At 36.7% G+C, this 20,396-nt stretch overlaps 1 protein-coding gene across 2 annotated transcripts in view; it reads left to right on the top strand.

Moving 5' to 3' along the window:
* The window catches only part of SKAP1 (src kinase associated phosphoprotein 1), a 327,149-nt gene that overhangs the window by 24,871 nt on the left and 281,882 nt on the right, over positions 1 to 20,396 (top strand). The gene's annotated exons all lie outside the window — the stretch shown is intronic.

The following is a 20,396-nucleotide window of genomic DNA, read 5'->3' as shown; positions in this document are numbered from 1 at the left end:
TGGAAATCAATGTCATTTTTCTATAATGAGCTTTAGGTTATAAATTTTAGAATCTTTAAAGTATAGTTAAATTTAAATTAAAAGTACAGGTAACATCTTAAATTGTCTTACATTTTTTCTTTTTTTCCCACCGTACAGCATGGGGATCAAGATATTCTTACATGTATACATTTTTCCCCCACCCTTTGTTCTGTTGCAATATGAGTATCTAGACATAGTTCTCAATGCTACTCAGCAGGATCTCCTTGTAAATCTATTCTAAGTTGTATCTGATAGAAGTTCCTATTCTTGTGCCATTCTTTTCCTCATTCTTTCACCTCTTCCCCACCCCCAGCATACATACTTGACCTGATAATGTCAGGGTTTCAGATGAAAGGTCAGTTGTCTGAGAGATCTCTCCGACTTAACTTTCCTCTCTAGACTTGGTGCATCTACTGTGGGCCTGTGCCCCCTCATTTTCTTATTATAACTCATATTACAATTTGTTCTTTTTTTTTGTTTTGTCTTTTTAGGGTCACTCCTGAAGGATATGGAGGTTCCCAGGCTAGGGGTTCGGAGCTGTAGCTGCCAGCCTTTACCATAGCCACAGCAATGCCAGATCTGAGCTCTGTCTGTGACCTATACCAACAGGTCACAGCAACACTGGATCCTTAACCCACTGAATGAGGCCAGGGATTGAACCTGCATCCTCATGGATACTAGTCAGATTCGTTTCCACTGAGCCACAATGAGAACTCCCACAATTTATTCTAATTGTCTCTTTAAATCTGTTTTCTTTACCAGGCTTTGAACTTTTAGTTTAGATCTATCTTGTTCACTTTTTCAGTATTTAGCACGTAATGAGTGCTCAGTACACAGTTGTTGAAGAATAAAGGCATTTAGAGAAAAGTGGCATGGTTTATGGTATGTTTCTGATTTTGTCTCTTCTCTTTGGTATGAGGACATTTACAGCAATGTAGTATTGCTCACGCACCAGTCAAAGATAACTAGATGCAGACCCTGTAACATCAGGTAAAGTGTGTATAGTGAGTGCTGTTATGTCAGAGGCATCACTGGAGTGTTCTTACTCAGTTAGAGGTGTTTTTCACACTTGCTTTTGCCATCACAGCAGCCTAAGGCATCCTGATGTGGTAGGACATACCACTTTTATTAGAAGAGTTCTTGTTTGTACATGGGTGATTGCTTAATAGAAAACCCACTCAGAGAGCATGGTGAGCTTGGTTAAATGCAGGAGGTGAAAATCTCTTCTGTTCAGTGGTGGGTAGTGTGTTTCTGCTCAGGCACCTTCAAATCATGATCACTATAACTTGCATCATCTTCTAAATTAAAGACAAGTGTATTGTATGTTGGCCTGTAATTTTCTTTCCTTAATAGCTTATGGAGTCTTGATATGCTGGCTTCATAAAATGAGTTGAGAAGTGTATAAAATACTAGATGTATAATCCCTCATATAGCTCTTGCTTTTGACTTATTTGTGTTTTCAGGATTATAAATTTGTTCACCGAGTGAGTTGTGGGAGTATTTTTAGATCAGGTTTTTTTAAAAAACGGTAAGGCAGATGGAAGAGGTTTGTGTCAGTTTTATTTCCCTGAGTAGATGACACTTGCCAGTGAAGGAACAAGTATTCAAATTAACATTTGAACTTCTAAAGTGTTTTGAATCGAAGCCTCCAAAAAAGTAATTTAAAGTGAAACTTAGAAAGTAAAGTCATGTAAAGTATCAAGTTATCTCGTTAGGAGATAATTATATGTTATTGATTCCCTTTTAGCAATTTTAGTATATACAAATACAATTACATGGGATGTTTTACTTGTAAGAATTTAGTGAGGAGTAGAAATTCAAAATAATATATGTATTTATCATCTATAGGCATAAAGTATACATTTTAACCATTCATCTCCCATAGGATCTTTATCCCCTACTTTCTGCCTGCCTGGGTGGTCTCCTTTCCTGTCCACAGCTATGAAGCAGCCCAGCCCACTACCACTGAGTGAAATAAAGAGGGAGAAAAATTAAAGTCTATCTATCTAGTTAAGAGTAATATTACATTATACTTGCATAGTGATTTTTATCTTATTTTTCATATTCTAAAACATTTTAGAACATTTAGAAAATATAGAAAACTATGAAGATGATAAAAATGGCTTATAGTTCCACTACCTAGAGACGACCCTTGTTAATATTTTGGTGTTTATCACAGTACCTGACTGACCTTTAGGAAGGACTCACTAAAGATGAGGTTAGTAAATGAATTTAACATAGTCCCTCCCCCCACCAGTTTGGGGGCAAAATTATATTACATAATATCTCACTTGGTTTTTTTGACTGCACCCATGGCATATGGAAGTTCCCAGGCCAAGGACTGAATCTGAGCTGCAGTTGCGACCTATGCCACAGCAGCAGCAACACCTGGATCCTTAATCCACTGTGCCACAGCAGGAACCCCTCCACGTTTTAAAAATTAGTCAACTTTTAAAGAATAGTTTTAGGGAGTTCCCATAGTGGCTCATCAGTAACGAACCTGACTAGTATCCATGAGATTGTGGGTTTGATCCCTGGCCCCGCTCAGTGGGTTAAAGTATCCTGTGTTGCCTTCAGCTATGGTGTAGGCTGCAGATGCGGCTTGGATCCCATGTTGCTGTGGCTGTGGCTGTGGCTGTGGCTGTGGCTGGCAGCTGCAGGTCCAATTCAACCCGTAACCTGGGAACTTCCATATGCTGCACCTACGGCCCTAAAAAGCAAAAAACAAAAAACAAAACAAACAAAAAAACCCAAAACAAACAACCAACCCACCCCCAACCAGAATACTTTTAGATTTACAGGAAAATTGAGCAGATCTGGGCATTAGGCATGCTCATTGTTAGTGAGGTTATTGCTAAATGCAAGTCTGTGTGCCTGATGCATAGTAAGGCCAAGCAATACTGAGACTTTGGAATTTGGAGCCAGAGAAAGGTTTATTGCAAGACCCATGCAAGGAGACAGGTGGCTTGTGCCCCAAAGAGACCTGAACTCTTGGAAGGCTTTCAGCAAAGCCCTTAAAAGATATATTTTAAAAAAATAAATTTTATTGGGGTATAGTTGACTTAGAAAGTTGTATTAGTTTCAGGTGTACCACAAAGTAAACCTTTTTTTTTTTTTTTTAAAGTAAACCAGTTTTTAAAGGCTGGGTGAGAAAGGGGCATTGTTAGTTGTTATAAATTTCCTGGTGTTGGATCCTTTGTTCTGCTACCTGTCCATAGAGGTCAGGTCACACTGTTCCTGTAAACCTCCAACAGAACAGATGTTATTCTCTGTTCTGCACCTTTTTATTCTAAAAATGTAATACTCTTAAAGATCATAGCCTTAAGAATAGGCTATCCTGTATATTTTAGGCTATAGGCAGCATCCTTTTGCAAAAGGTACAGGGCCAGGATGACAAAGCACAAGTGACAGAGGCCAAAGGTTAAAGGGAAGGTAAAGAAAAAGAAACAGATCTAATATGGGGTCAGATTTGTTCTTCCCTATTACAGGATGTTGTTTCTAGACAATCTTTTTTTCTTTTTTGGCTGCAGCATGTAGCAGTTTGATGTGGGATCTCAGTTCCTAGATTAGGAATCTAACCCCGGGGGCCAAAGTGGTGAAGGCACCTAAGCACTAGACCAGCAGGGAACTCTCTAGGATGTTGTTTCTTTTAGGCCCTTTCTGCTGACAAAGCAAGGAAATAAATATGTGTGTGTGGAAACCCCATGTATATATACAAAGTTAAACATGAGTTCTTACTCTAATTCATTTTAGACCCCTTTCCTTTCTATTCTTTTTTTAAAATAGATCTAACATTGGTTTGTAACATATGTTTCAAGTGTACAACATTGTATTTCTACTTCTGTATACACTACAGCTGTGCTCACCACCAAATATTTAGTTTCTATCTGTCACATACAGTTGACCCATTTCACCCTCCCCTCTTCCTCTCTGGTAACCACTACTCTGTTTCTCTGTATCTGTGTGTTTGTTTTTGTTTGGTCTGTTTTGTTCATTTATTTTATTTGTTTTTTATGTTTCATGTATGAGTGAAATCATACAGTATTTGTCTTGCTCCACATTACTTACTTCACAGAACACAATCAAGGCCCACCCATTGTTGTTACAGATGGCAAAATTTCATCGTATTTTATGGCTGACTGATAGTCTGTAGATACCACATCTTTTTTTTCCATTCATCTATCGATGAGATAATAAGATGGGTTATTTCCATATCTTAGCTATTGTAAATAATGCTGTGAGGAAGGTAGAGGTGCATATGCATATCTTTTTAAATTAGTGTTTTTGTGTTCTTTGGGTGAATACCTAGAAGTGGAATAGCTGGATCATATGGCATTTCTATTCTTAATTTTTTGAAGAATCTCCATACTATTTTTCATAGTGGCTGCACACATTTACACTCCTTCTAACAGAGTATGAGAGTTCCTTTTTTTCCATATCTTCTTAAGGCCTTAACGGTTTCTTGCCTTTTTGATAATAGCTCTTCTAAGGGTATATCTCAGTCTAGTTTTGATTTGCATTTCCCTAATAATGATGTTGAACATCTTTTCATGTGTCTGTTGGCCATCTCTTTGTCTTCTTTGGAAAAATGTCTGTACAGCTCCTCTCCTTAATATTCTTTTTTTTGGGGGGGAGTTGTCTTTTAGGGCCACACTCACAGCATATGGAGGTCCCCAGGTTATGAGTTCAGTCGGAGCTGCAGCCGCGGTCCTACACCTCGGCCACAACAAAGCAGGATCCAAGATGCGGCGGGGACCTACACCACAGCTCATGGCAACGCCAGATCCTTAACCCACTGAGTGAGGCCAGGGATCGAACCCTCATCCTCATGGATGCTAGTCAGGTTTGCTAACCACTTAGCCACGACAGGAACTTCTTAATATTCTTTTTTTTTAAAGTATAGTTGACTTACAATGTTGTGCCAATCTCTGTACGATGAAGCGACCCAGTCATACAAATATATACGTTTCCTGTTTTACATTATCTTCCATCATGGTCTATCCCAAGAGACTGGGTATCATTGCTTATCCATTCTAAATGTAATAATTGCTTATCCATTCTAAATGTAATAATTTGCATCTACTAACCCCAAACTCCCACTCTCTCCCCCCAACCCCTTGGCAACCACAAGTTTGTTCTCTATGTCTGTGAATCTGTTTCTGTTTTATAGATATGCTCATTTGTACCATATTTTAGATTCCACATGCAAGTGATATCATATGGCATTTGTCTTTCTCTTTCTGACTTATGAGAAATCTCTAGTTGCATCCATGTTGCTGCAAATGCCATTATATCATACTTTTGTGGCTGAGTAGTATTCCATTTTATATGTGTACCAAATCTTCTTAATCCATTCGTCTGTGGATGGACATTTAGGTTGTTTCCATGTCTTGGCTATTGTGAATAGTGCTGCAATGAACATACACGTGCATGCATCTTTTCTTTTCTTTTTTTTTTTTCTTCAGGGCCGCACCCGTGGCATATGGAAGTTCCCAGGCTAGTGGTCTATCAGAGCTGCAGCTGCCGGCCTACACCACAGCCACAGCAATGCCAGATTCAAACCACATCTGTGACCTACACCAAAGCTCGTGGCAACGCTGGAACCTTAACCCACTGAGCAAGGCCAGGGATTGAACCTGCATCCTCATGGATACTAGTCAGATTCTTAACCCGCTGAGCCACAATGGGAACTCCTGCATGTATCTTTCTGGATTGTAGTTTTGTTTGGATATATGCCCAGGAGTGGGATTGCTGGATCATATAGTAGTTTTATATTAAGTTTTTTGAGAAACCTCCATACTATTCTCTGTAATGGTTGTACCAATTTACATTCCTACCAACAGTGTAGGAGGCTTCCCTTTCTCCACATCATCTCCAGCATTTGTTATTTGTAGACTTATTAATGATGGCCATTCTGATGGGTGTGAGGTGGTACCTCATATAGTAGTTTTGATTTGCATTTCTCTAATAATTAGTGATGTTGAGCATTTTTTCATGTGCCTCTTGGCCGTCTGTATGTCTTATTTGGAGAAATGTCTATTCAGGTTTTTCATTTGAGTTGTTTGGTTGCATCATTTTCTCCAATTCCGTAAGTTGTCTTTTCATGTTTTTTTAAAATTATTTTTTTATTTTTAATGGTTTCCCTTGCTGTGTAAAAGCTTATGTTTGATTAGGTCTTACCATAATATTCAGCAATCACACTCCTAAGTATAAGACAGTTTTTTCAGCAAGTGATGGGAAAACTGGACAGCTGCATATAATGTAAATCAATGAAACTAGAACACACCTTCACACCATGTACAAAAACAAACTCAAAATGACTTAAAGGCTAAACATAAGACAAAGCACCATAAAACTCCTAGAAGAGAATGTAGGCAAACATTCTCTGACTTGAACCATACAAATGTTTTCTTAGGTCAGTCTCCCAAGGCAATAGAGATAAAAACAAAAAGAAACAAATTTATTATGAGTTAATTCAGGTCTTTGAGTAATTTTTGTAAAATGTGAGAGCTGTATCTTTTTTATTTTTGCATTTGGATGTCTAGTTGTTCTAGCATCATTTGTTAAAAAGACTGTCTTCTCCTCTTTGAATGGCCTTTACTCCTTCGTCAAAGATCAGTTGATTGTGTTTGTGTGGGTCTATTTGTGTTCTCTATTCTAGTCCATTAATCTGTGTCTGTTCTTTCAAAAATACTACTCTGTCTTGATCACTGTAGCAAGTAGTAAGTCTTTTTTTTTTTTTTTTTGGCTTTTAACTCAATAAATTTTTTTGGCTTTTAACTCAATGAATTTTATTATATTTATAGTTGTACAACAATGATTACAACCCAGTTTTCCATCCCAAACCCCAGCCCATCTCCCCCACCCACCCCAACCTGTCTTCTTTACAAACCACAAGTTTTTCAAAGTCTGTGAGTCAGTATTTGCTCTGCAAAGAAGTTCATTGTATCCTTTTAATTTCTAGGTCCATCCATGTTGCTGCAAATGCCATTATTTCTTTCCTTTCTATGGCTGAGTAATATTCCATTGTGTATATATACCACGTCTTTATCCACCCCTCTGGAGATGGACATTTAGGTTGCTTCCATGTCTTGGCTATTGTATATAGTGCTGCAGTGAACACTGAAGTACATGTATCTTTTTGAGACATGGTTTTCTCTGGATAGTTGTCCAGGAGTGGGATTGCTGGATCAAATGATAATTCTATTTTTATTTTTTTGAGGAATCTTCATACTGTTTTCCACAGTGGTTGTGCCAATTTACATTTCCACCAACAATGTCATAGGGTTCCCTCCACACCCTCTCCAGCATTTATTGTTTGTAGACATTTTGATGACGGCCATTCTGGCTGGTGTAAGGTGGTACCTCATAGTGGTTTTGATTTGCATTTCTCTAATAATTAGTGAGAGTTGAACATCTTTTCATGTGTTTTTTGGCCATCTGTATGTCTTCTTTGGAGAATTGTCCGTTTAGGTCTTCTTCCCATTTTTTGATGGAGTTGTTCGGCAAGTAGTAAATCTTTAAGTTGAATAATGTCAGTCCTTCAACTTTCCTCCTTCTCCCTCCTGCTCCCTCCTTCTCCTTTTTTTCTTCCTCCTTATGCTTCTCCTTCCCTACTTCCTCCTTCCTCTTCCTCCTCATCCCTCTGCTCTTCCTTCTCTTCTTCTCCTTCAGTACTGTGTTAAAAATGTGCTGTGAGGGGTTCCCATAGTGGAGCAGTGGAAACGAATCTGACTAGGAACAATGCGGCTTCGGGTTCAATCCCTGGCCTTGCTCAGTGGGTTAAGGATCCAGCGTTGCCATGAGCTGTGGTGTAGGCCGGCAGCTACAGCTCTGATTAGACCCCTAGCCTGGGAACCTCCATATGCTGTGGGCGTGGCCCTAAGAAAGACAAGAAAGACAAAAAATAAATAAATATGCTGTGAGAATTTTCGAATTCCTTAAATTTTCTTTTTGAATGTTATTTTTAATTGATTATATAATATTTCATCATATGATCAATGAATAACCAATAACCGGTGTTAAGTGGAAAAGCTTTAGAACATTTGGTGTCTCATTTTTGTAAATGAAAATAAAAGAGTTGTATTAGCATAGAATAAAACCTGAAAAGTGGTTGCAGGTAATTATGATTTTCTTCCTTATATCAATTTCTTTTTTTTCCAATTTTTCTACAATGAGTAGCAATGCCTTTTTTATTAGAGGGAGAGGTAAATAAGTTTGTGTTTGTTTTCTAAACTCTAAGAAATGTATTTTCTCCCTTTTCCCCTCTCAATCTGACATTGATAATTTCATTTTTCTCTTTTTTTTTCCCCTTTTATGAATCTTGTTAAAACCTTTAGAGGCTTATCAAATTTATTGGTCTTTTAAAAGAACCAATCAATGTTTTTTTTTTCTGCTAATTTATTTCCACTCTTTATTATTTTCTTTTTCCTGCTTGGGGTTTAATTTGTTCTTCTTTTTCTAGTTTCTTAAGATGAAAATTTAGATCATTGACTTTAATCTTTTCTTCTTTTCTAACATGAGCACTTAAAGCTGTTTGTTTCCCTTAAGTGTGGATTTAGCTGCATCTTACAAATTTGGGTGTGCTGTGTTTTATAATCATTCAGTTCATTCAAAGAAGAATATTTCCTCCTTAATTTATGTTATTTCAAATCGTTGAGGTTTTTAAAATACCTCATTATTATTGATTTCTAACTTAATTCCTTTGTGGTCAGGAAACATACTCTAAGATTTTAGGCTTTTGGTGTTTATAACACTGATTTTATGGTCTAGAATAAAGTGCACTTTTAAAAAATGTGTATTCTTCATTGCTGTATTGTATGCATTGTTGGATGTACCCAGTCTATGAATGCCAATTAGCTCAAAGGGGTTGAGAGTGTTGTTCAGGTCTTCCATCTCTTTGCTGATTATTTGTCTAGTTGTTTGATTAGTTTTTGAGAGAGGTTAGTAAAATCCCCAACTATGATTGTAGATATGTTTTTTTCCTCACTTTAGTTCTGTTGGAATTTGCTTTAAGTATTTTGAAGCTATGTTATTATGTGCATTCACATTTATAATTTTCTGTCTTTCTAATGACTTAGTCCTTTCATCATTATGAAATATCCTTCTTTATCTCTTGTAATACTCCATGTCCTGAAGTCTACTTTGCCTGACATTAATATAGTATCCTCAAAGGCATCCTTGTCTTGTTCCTAAGAGCTCTTACCACAAGGGAAAAATTTTTTATTTCTTTCATTTTATATCTATGTGAGATGGTGGGTGTTCACTCGTCTCATTGTGATAATCACTTAATGAGTATGTAAGTCAAATCATCATGCCATCCATCTGAAACTTAGACAGTGCGGTATGTCAGTTATATCTCAATAAAACCAGAAGGGGAAAAAATGTGTTTCCTGTACACAGCCTATAACTGGGTCTTGCAACCTGTACCACATCTCATGGCGACACCAGATCCTTAACCCACTGAGGGAGGCCAGGGATTGAACCTGTGTCCTCATGGATGCTGTTCAGATTTGTTTCCACTGAGTCACAACGAGAACTCCTTTCCTGCCTTTAAAAAAAATTAATCAAATTAGATGTATTCCATTTTAATTTCTCTATTTAAAAAAAATGTTCCTCCCTATTGTGTTAGGGTTGTTCCAGTGATTACAATGTGTTCCTTAACTTATTGCAGGCTACTCGGAGTTAATTTTATACCTCTAAAGGGGGTTCATTTACTCTCCTTTCTCAATCTTCTATTCTATTGTTGTCACGTTTTGCATGTATATATGTTATAAAATGTGCAATGCAGTGTTATAATCTGTGCTTTAGGTTGCCAGTTATCTGTTAAAGAAATTAAGAGGAAAAAAGTGCTAATTTTTTTTTTTTTTGACACACCTGCAGCATATGGAAGGTCCCTGGCCAGGGATAGACTCTGAGCTGCAGCTGTAACCTACACCCACAGCTGCAGCAGTGCTGGATCCTTCACCCACTGTGCCACAGTGGGAACTCAATAATATTTTATACTTATCCACATATGTAGCATTTTGTTAACTATTCTAGACCTGAGTTTCCTTTGAAGTCAATTCCCTTCAGCTGCATGAATTTTATTTAGTTTTTTTTTTTTTAAGAGCAGGTTTCTTAGCAAAAATTTTTCTCATTTTTTGTTTATCTGAAAAGTGTCTTTTCTTTCACCTTCATATTAGACAGCTATTGTCACTGGATATAAAATTCTGGGTTGAAAAGGGTTTTTTTTTTTTTTTCTTTTTAGCACATTAAATTTGTCATTCTAGAATCTTCTGACTGCCATTATTTTGATGAAAAGTCAACTCTATCATTATTCTTCTGTGTAATGGGTCATTTTCTCTGGCTTCTTTGCAATCCTCTTTATCTTTCGGTTTTCAGCAGCTTGGCTACAGTTTGCCTGTGTTTAGCTTTTTTATATTTATCCTACTTGAGGTCCATTGAGTTCTTGAATTTGTAAATTGATAGTTTTCACCATTTGGGAATGTTCTCATTAATTCTCTTGGCACATTTTCTTCTCAGACTTCACATAGATGTAAGTTTATGGCATTTGATGTTTTCCCAGTCCACTAAACTTTTTGCCTAAGGGTACTCCCCAGCCACTCCACCCCACAACGTGAAGGGAGTGCCTTTATGTGAAAAGCTACATAAATACAAGTCTCACCCTGCAGCTCCTTTCTTTGAAGGATCAAATCCCCTCTAATTTCTGCCTTCTCTTGGCTACTGTGTGGTGCCTCTGCTATTACCCAGAAAGCTATTGATTTGCTTCTATCTAATATAGTTTTGTTACCAATAGATAATAAATATCATCAGAGAAGGAGTTCCTGTCGTGGCACAGCTGAAACGAATCCAACTAGCCTCCATGAGGTTTCAGCTTCAATCCCTGGCCTCACTCAGTGGGTTAAGGATCTGGCATTGCCATGAGCTGTGGTGTAGGTCACAGATGCCTCTCGGATCCCGCATTGCTGTGGCTCTGCCATAGTCCGGTGGCTACAGCTCCAATTAGACCCCATATGCTGTGGGTGTGGCCCTAAAAAGACAAAAGACCAAAAAAAATTCATTAAAACAAACAAACAAACAAATAAATAAATAAATATCATCAGAGGAGGTTTTGTTATATTCCAAGAGGCTTATGTAAACTCTTCTTTTAACCTATTAAATAAATATATAATACATTGATAATATTGAAATATCTTTATATTCCCAGAATAATCTATATTATTTTTTAATATACCTCTAAGTTTGATCTACTGGTATTTTATGTAGGATTTTTGTATATTTTAGCTTAAAAGTGACTCCTTTTTTGCTCTTTTAAAACTATGGTTTTGCTAGCTTATAGAAAATGGTTTGAGAAATTTCTTTCTTTTTCTATGCTCTGGGATAGTTTATATAGAATGAGAATTGTTTATTACTTAAAAGTTTGAAAAACATCTATAAAACTATGTGAATCTGAACTTTAAAAAAATGTGTTAGCAATGCTTTTTTCTATCCTCCTGGTTTTTAACCTATTCTGAACTCAAGTTTTCCATTTCTCAATTCAGTTTTAGAAATTTATATTTTTCTCAGAAATGTTCACTGAGATTTTCACATTTATTTGCTTGGCATTTTATTTTGTTTATATGATACTTTATTTTTGAAAATAGTCTTTAAAGGGGAAAAATGAAACTCACTATCATAAAATTCAAATATACATTAAAGCACAAAGAAGAAAATTAAAATAACTTGAATTCTCACTAACTTAACAAATATTTCATTATCTTTTAAAATTTTGTTGCTTTTATATTTTATTTTTTTATATTTTTGCTTTTTAGAGCTGTTATTTTTATTTTTATTTATTTTTTACTTTTTTGCTTTTTTGAGGCAGACCCACAGCATATGGAGGTTCCCAGGCAAAGGGTCTAATCAGAGCTACAGCTGCTGACCTAAGCCACAGCCACAGCAACGCAGGATCCAAGCCGCGTCTTTGACCCACACCACAGCTCACAGCAACACCAGATCCTTGACCCACTGATAGAGGCCAGCGATCAAACCCGAAACATCATGGTTCCTGGTTCCTAGTCAGATTCGTTTCTGCTGCACCACGATGGGAACTCCTGTTGTTGCTTCTTTTTATTCTGCTTCATTTCTATATATTTGTACTTTCTCTCCTTTTTCCTTGATTACATTTGCTAATCACTGATCAGTTTATTGGATTTCCCCCTCACCTCTGAAGAATCCCAGCTCTTTTGCTATTTAGCGTTTCTGTATATTTTTCTCACTATTTTAAAGTTCAGTGGTTTTTAATGACTAAGTCGTGCTATGGAACCCTTTTCAAAATTAAAATGTTATGTGAAATCCCAGTGTATAAATAGATAAAAGCCAAGCACTTGTGATTAAAGCAAAGGGGAGGAAAGTGAGGGGAAGGAAGGGAGTTTCCCAGATTCTCACTCACTTGACAGCCCTCCCCACCCCCGTCCTCCTGAAACTCCTCTTTCTTATCAGACACTATGACTCCAGAGAACACTGTTAGACAATCACCACTGTTCTGATTTAGTAATTCTACTTTTATCTTTATTGTTTCCTTCCTCCTGTTTTCCATAGGCTAGTTTTATAGCTCTTTTCTGATTTTTTGGATTTGGTGCTTACTATATTTCTTTTCTTTCTTATTTAATATTGGAAATATTGAAGTCTATGAATTTGTCACCCTGTACAATGTTGGTCATATCTTATAATATTTCACATAGGCTATTTTCCCAATAGGTGGTAATTACAGTTTTGAGTCTCCTCTTTGACCCACAATATATGTAGGAGTGTGTTTTCAATGTCTAAGTGTGGAGAGATTTGTTTACTCTTTTGCATATTAAGTTGTGATTTTATTTTTTTGTGGTCATAAAATAAGACCTAATTTTGAGTTTTTAAGAAATTACTGATTTTTTTGGTAACCCAATGTTTAATGAATTTAAAAAATTTTTCCATGCCAGCTATAAAAAGTGTATCTTACTTTTTGGTTACAGAGTTTAGTTCACTTCTATCATCTATCTTACTAATTATATTACTTAAATCCTCTGTATCTGCACTATCCAATGTAGTAGCTGTTCTCCACATGTGACTATGGAGCATTTGAAATGTGACTAGTCTAACCTGACATGTGTTTTTAAGTATAAAATGCACACAGGGTTTTGAAGATAGAATACAAAAACAGGTGAAATAGTGCAATAATATTTTTTATTTTTATTACATATTGAAATGACAATATTTTTGGTCTATTGAGTTAAATTAATTATATACCACAAGAATTAATTTCATCTCTTCTTGGGGTAGCTTTTGAAATGAGGCTACTAGGAAAATTTAAATTATAAAGTTCCCATCGTGGCTCAGTGGTTAACAAACCTGACTAGTATCCATGAGGACTCGCCTTACTCAGTGGGTTAAGGATCTGTTGTCTCTAGGATCTGTGGGGTAGACTGGCAGCTATAGTTCTGATTCAGCCCCTAGCCTGGGAACCTCTGTATGCTGCAGGTACATCCCTAAAAAGAAAAAGAAGACAAAAAAAATTAAATTACATGTGTAATTATTTCTATTGGACGTAACTGCACTGTATAATTATTTTTGTCCACTTGGTCTGTACATTACAGTTTTTTCCATAATTTCTATGTATATTTCTCACAGTTTTCACTGCATATATTTTAGCACTATGCTATTTAGCACACAATAGGCCATTTCTCTTATGGATTGTACTTTATATAAAATAAAATGACTCTGTTGCCCTGTTTGAGTTCTACTTTGATAAGAATTATTGCTATTCTTACTTTTTTTTTCTTTTTTTTTTGTCTTCTTGCTATTTCTTGGGCCGCTCCCGCGGCATATGGAGGTTCCCAGGCTAGGGGTCAAATCGGAGCTGTAGCCACCGGCCTACGCCAGAGCCACAGCAACTCGGGATCCGAGCCGCGTCTGCAACCTACACCACAGCTCACGGCAACGCCGGATCGTTAACCCACTGAGCAAGGGCAGGGATCGAACCCGCAACCTCATGGTTCCTAGTCGGATTCGTTAACCACTGCGCCACAACGGGAACTCTGCTATTCTTACTTTTTAAGAACATTTGCTTAAGGTGTTTTGTACGTCTCCTTTTAACTTGAGCTTCATTTTATTTCAGGTGGATATCTTTTTTTATTGTTTACTTTTTAGGGCTTCACTCGCAACATATGGAAATTCCCAAGCTAGGGGCTCAAGTAGAGCTGTAGCTGCTGGCCTACATCACAGCCACAGCAACACAACCCCAGATCCAAGCCGTGTCTGCAACCCACACTACATACAGCTCATGGCAACTGGATCCTAAGGCCACTGAGGGAGGCCAGGCTCAAACCTGCATCCTCATGGATTATAGTCCGATTCGTTTCTGCTATGCCACAGTGGGAACTCTCAGGCGGGTATCTTTTAAACAGTAACTAAATTAATTGTATCTTTTGACATAGTCTGAAATACTTTACTTTTTTTTTTTTTTTTTTTCCTTTTTACCACTGCACCTGCAGCCTATGGAAGTTCACAGGCTAGGAGTCAAATCAGAGCTGCAGCTGAGGCATGCACCACAGCCACAGCAACACTGGATCCAACCTGCATCTGCCACCTGCACAGCAGCTCACAGCAACGCCAGATCCTTAACCCACTGAGCAACCTGCATCCCCACAGAGACAATTTTCAGTTCTTAAACTGCTGAGCCACAACAGGAGCTCCTGCTTTTTTTTCCCACTTATTTCTGTTAATTTTTTTTTCTTTTTTAAGTTGAAGTATAGTAGATTTATAATATTATCTAGGTATACAATGTAGTGATTCAAAATTTTTTTATGTTATACCCTATTCATAGTTATTTTTATTGGCTATACTCCTTGTACTGTTCTTATAACTTATTTTTAATAAGGGAGTCTAGGTTTTCACAATTATTATCATCAGTGATATCAATGATCATCTTATTTTATGAGTTATTTTTTATGCTACGTCCTTCTCCTTTTTCTATATTTTATTATATTGAATATTTAAAAAATCATATGTTCTACTTTTATTACATTATTGTTTTGTAAAATCATGGTTAATGCATTTGCTTTAATTATCATTGTCCAGGATGGAATAGTATCCATTAGCCCTATGTAAATGAGTAATTGAGCATGTTTTTCTTCCTCTCTATTCCTTTCCTAACTGGAATTCAGATACTTATTACATTTTTTTAACAAATGTCTTAATTGAGAATTAATTTTTAAAATAGGTTTTAAACCATACTTAACCACAATTATCTAGATTTAACTGATTTTGCTGTTTTGAATTTCATCACTACTACTTTCTCTCTGTTGATTAATGTATCCTTGAAAAGATTTTCATCAGGAAAGAATGTAAGTGGTAGAAATTCAGAGCCACAACTGTTTAAAAATGTTTTGCTGGTCTCCTTGACTATATTTAGAATTCCTGAGTGCAGCATTTTTTCCTTTAAAACGCTGTAAAACATTCATCCTCTGGTGCTTATGTTGTGGAGAGGCCGTTTTGACTGTGTTGTTTTGTAGACTACTTATTTTTTTCTGTCTGTGTATTTGAGGGATGTTTTCATTTTCCTTCCATTTTGAAAGTTCAGGAGGATATGTGGAGATGTCGTCATTCAGTCATACATTCCTTCATTTGTATTTTTTAACAGCTTCATTGAGATATAGTTCTTATACCGTACAGCCTACCCATTTTTTTTTTCTGTCTTTTTCGGGCCACAGCCGTGGCATATGAAAAGTTCCCAGGCTAGGGGCCAAATTGGAGAACAGCTGCTGGCCTACATGACAGCCACAGCGACACGGGATCTGAGCCGCACCTGCGACCTACACCACAGCTCACAGCAATGCCGGATCCTTAATGCCAGGGATTGAACCTGCCATCTCATGCCTACTAGTCAGGTTCATTACCACTGAGGCACAGGGGAACTCCCAGCCTCCCCATTTAAAGCATAAAATCCAATGGCTTTTAGTATAGTCTTCACAGAATTGTGCAATTATCACCACAATAAATTTAAGAACATTTTCATCATGCCCAAATAAAACTTGAACCCCTTTAGTCTTTCCAATATGCCTCCCTCTCTCCCACAGCCCCTAGGCATCCACTAATATACTCTGTTTCTATAGATTTTTGCTTATTCTGTCTATTTCATGTAAATGGAATTACGCAATATGTGACCCTTGAGACTGGTTTCTTTTACTTGGAGAAATTATGATTTCACAGATTTATTTGTATTGCAGCCTATATCAACATTTCATTTTTATTATTGAATAATATTCCATTGTATAGATATGCCACATTTTATTTATCTGTTCATTGGTTGATGGACATTTGGGTTTTGTCCACAAATTGGCTATTAAAAATAATGCTGCTATGGGGAGTTCCCGTCGTGGCACAGTGAAAACTCCTCAGATTTGTCCTTTTTTTTCAGAATTCTTTTGGCTATTCTGGGCCCCTTGGATTTCCAAATGAATTGTAGAATTAGCTTGTCAATTTCAGCAACCAAAAAAAAAAAAAAAAAAAAAAAAAAGAAGCAGCAGCAGCCAGATGAGATTTTTATAGAAATCCGTAAATTAATTTGTGGAATATTCCCATAATGACAGTAGTAAGTCACATATATAAACATGGGATGTCTTTCCATTTATTTAGGTCTTTGATTTCTTTCAGTAGTATTTTGTAGTTTTCAGAGTTTAAGTTTTATGCTTCTCTTGCTAAATTTATTTCTAAGTATTTAATTCTGTTTTATGTTATCTTAAATGGAATTTTCATAATTTAATTTTGGTTTATTCATTGCTATTATATAGAACACAACTGATTTTTGTATATTAATCTTGTCAAACTTACTGAACTCATTTATTAGTTCTAATATTTTTCAGTGGCTTCTTTAGTGTTTTCTATATATAAGATTATGTCATCTGCAAATAGAGATAGTTTTACTTCTTCCTTTCTAATTTGGACTCTTTTAATTTCATTTTCTTGCATAATTGCCCTGGCTAGCACCAGTACAATGCTGAGCTTAAGTAGTGAGAGCAGACATCTTGTTTTAGAAATAGGGGGAAAGCATTCAGTCTTTTACTTGTGGACCTAAAACAATGAAACAACCAGTTATTTTACCAAAAAAAAAAAAAAAAAAAAAAGGTTTTACTTGGGAACAACAAAGATTTGCAATTCAGAACGTGCAATCTATGGTGATCCACAGGCAAGTCCAGAGACTAAAAGAAAGGAACTTTCTTTTATAGAGGATAAGGAATTGGGAGGGGCTATTATAAACAAAGAGCTCCCTGGAGGAAACTGGGAGTTCGAAGTGTAATGGCTTTTCATTGGCTGAGTCAAATAGCAGTCTCTCAGTGACTAGACTCTTGAAGGTCAAGGAGAAAATTCTCCTTCTTCCTGCTGGGTAGTAAAATAAGCCACTTTCTTCCTGTTGGAGATGCAAAGGTACATCTCTTCCTGTTGGGTCTACAATTGACATCGATGGGTAGGGCATGAGAGCTCCCTCTTCTGGCATCCTGGCTTTATTTAAAATGATGATTTGGTTTATTAATTTTCACACATGGTTTAAGTGTGATGTTAGTGGGTTTTTTGTAGGTGGTCTTTATCAGGCTGAGGATGTTTCCTTCTGTTCCCGGTTTGTTGAGTGTTTTCTGTCATGAGGTGTGGTTGAATTTTTTGATGCTTTTTCTGTATCTATTAAGATGATCATGTGGTCTTTGTCCTTTATCCATTAATACGGTGTGTTATATTAATTGAATTTTGGATAGCATTTTTTTTTTTTACCTTTTCAGTCAGCTTCTCTTTTCCTCATTGTTTAGCCTTCAGAGGACTTTTGAACAACCTAGCAAATGACATATGCAATAGACGTGATGCAGGTCTTAGAAGTTGGTGGTGGTCCTCTGCAAAATTTTTGTTTCCAGAACTTTATGCCCCATCAGAAGTCCTGGTGCTGGCTATCTAGGATTTTTTTGCTTGGTCCCATTCGGTGGTGTGAATGTAAAACAAATTTTTAAGTGTACTTATGTAACCCAAGTGTATAAGTTCATAACATTATTCGTATGATATATATACATAATACAGTTTCATATTACAGGCACTATTTTTGGAGATGAAAATTTTTAACTGTATTATTTATATGCTTTTTTGGTATGATAACCCTTCTATGCATAATTAGGTGTGTAGCTATCATTTTTGGCCATTATAATCATTATCAATGTATTTTGTCTTTGAAGATTCGTTAAAGTCCTCTCCGGTTTCTTTCAACATAGTATGATTTGTTTCATATTATCTATTTCTATCATGTCTCTATGTTATAATGTATGCTCACATTAATGGCAGTTTCCTTCTCTTGGACACTTTTTTTTCTTTTCCATGTGGTTTCCTTCACCCAGTTGCATTGTCATTTTCATTGATGACGCATATGCTAATTAATTTTTTTTCTCCAAATGCCTGCCCTTTTTGTTCTTGATTTTGTGTTTCAGCTCTATTTTATTTTATTTTATTTTGTTTGTTTGTTTTTGTCTTTTCCAGGGTTGCACCCACGGCATATGGAGGTTCCCAGGCTAGGGGTCTAATCAGAGCTGTAGCTGCTGGCCTACGCCAGAGCCACAGCAACATCAGATCCAAGCCTCTTTGCGACCTACACCACAGATCACAGCAACACCAGATCCTTAACCCACTGAGCGAGGCGAGGGAGGCGAGGGATCGAACCCACAACCTAATGGTTCCTAGTCTGATTCATTAACCATTGAGCCACAGTGGGAACTCCTCAGCTCTATTTTAAATTTAAATTCTGTTCATTGGTATTTCTCTATAGTTTCTGTTGGCCTGTGACCATCTGTTACTTGTTAGTAATGTTTATATATTTTTGAAACTGACAGTCTCTTCTCTGCCTGGGTGTTAATTAATATTTAAACGTTTCTTTAAGATGGTTTAGAAAATAGTTATTTCTGGAGTTACCATTGTGGCTCAGTGGTTAATGAATCCTACTAGGAACCATGAGGTTGTGGGTTCTATCCCTGGCCTCTCTCAGTGGGTTAAGGATCCGGCGTTGCTGTGAGCTCTGGTGTAGGCCAGCAGCTACTGCTCCATCCAGTTAGACCCCTAGCCTGGGAACCTCCATACACCGTGGGTGCGGCCCTAGAAAAGGCAAAAAGAAAAAAAAAGGAAAAAAAGAAAAGAAAGAAAATAGTTATTTCTTGTGGTTACTATATCCATTACCTTTCTAAATTCATACCAAGGTCTTGGATTATCAGAAAGTGTCACTTACAGGTACATATACATTTTTATTTATTTTTTATTCTAGTGAACTATATGTAACATAAAATTTACCATCTAATCAGTATTAAGTGTGCACTTCTGTGGCATTAATTACATTCACCTTGTTCTGCAACTTTAAAGTTTTTAAGGAGAAAATAATTCTCATTTCTTAGTCTTTCATATTCCTTAGTATTTTTTCTTTTCCATTGATGAACTTTCTTTTTCTTTTATTTATTCATTTTTTGTTTTCTTTTTAAATTATTATTATTAAAGTGTAGTTGATTTACAATGTTTCATCAAGTTCTGTTGTACCACAAAGTGACCCAATCACATACATTTCCCTGTGCTGTACAGTAAGATCCCATTGCCCATCTATTCCAAATATAAAAGTTTGCATCCCCAAAACCCCAAAATGCCCATCCATCCCACTCTCTCCTCTTCCCCTCCTCAGGAACCCCAAGTCTGCTTTTCTTGTTTCTGTTTTTTGTTTGTTTGTTATTTTTTTTTAATTTTTTTGTCTTTTTGCCTTTTCTAGGGCCACTTCTCACGGTATATGGAGATTCCCAGGCTAGGGGTCCAATCGGAGCTGTAGCCACCTGCCTACACCACAGCCACAGCAATGTGGGATCTGAGCTGCATCTACGACCTACACCACAGCTCACGGCAAGCCAGATCCTTAACCCACTGAGCGAGGCCAGGGATCAAACCCACAACCTCATGGTTCCTTAACCACTGAGCCACCATGGGAACTCCTGTTTGTTATTTTTAGATAGGATCATCTGTTCCCATATTTTAGATTCTACAAATAAGTGATATCATATGGTATTTGTCTTTCTCTTTCTGGCTTTCTTCATTTAGTATGAAAGTCTCTACATCCATCTATATTGCTGCAAATGACATTAGCTTGTCTTTTTTATGGCTGAGTAATATTCCATTGTATGTATGTACCACATCTTCTTAATCCATTCATCCTGTTGATGGACATTTAGGTTGTTTCCCTGTCTGGGCTATTGTGAATAGTGCTGCTATGAAAATAGGGGTGCATGTATCTTTTTCAATGAAAGTTTTGTCCGGATATGTGTCCAGCAGTGGAATTGATGGCTCATATGGTAGTT

The sequence above is a fragment of the Sus scrofa genome, chromosome 12 (assembly GCF_054392235.1).
Source record: "Sus scrofa isolate SSC_HxYL_T2T_F1_AM1 chromosome 12, Sscrofa_HxYL_maternal_Yorkshire_Landrace_v2.0, whole genome shotgun sequence".
Lineage (NCBI taxonomy): Eukaryota > Metazoa > Chordata > Mammalia > Artiodactyla > Suidae > Sus > Sus scrofa.
Note: the sequence above shows the minus strand (reverse complement) of the source record. Positions and strands in the feature narration are given on the sequence as shown.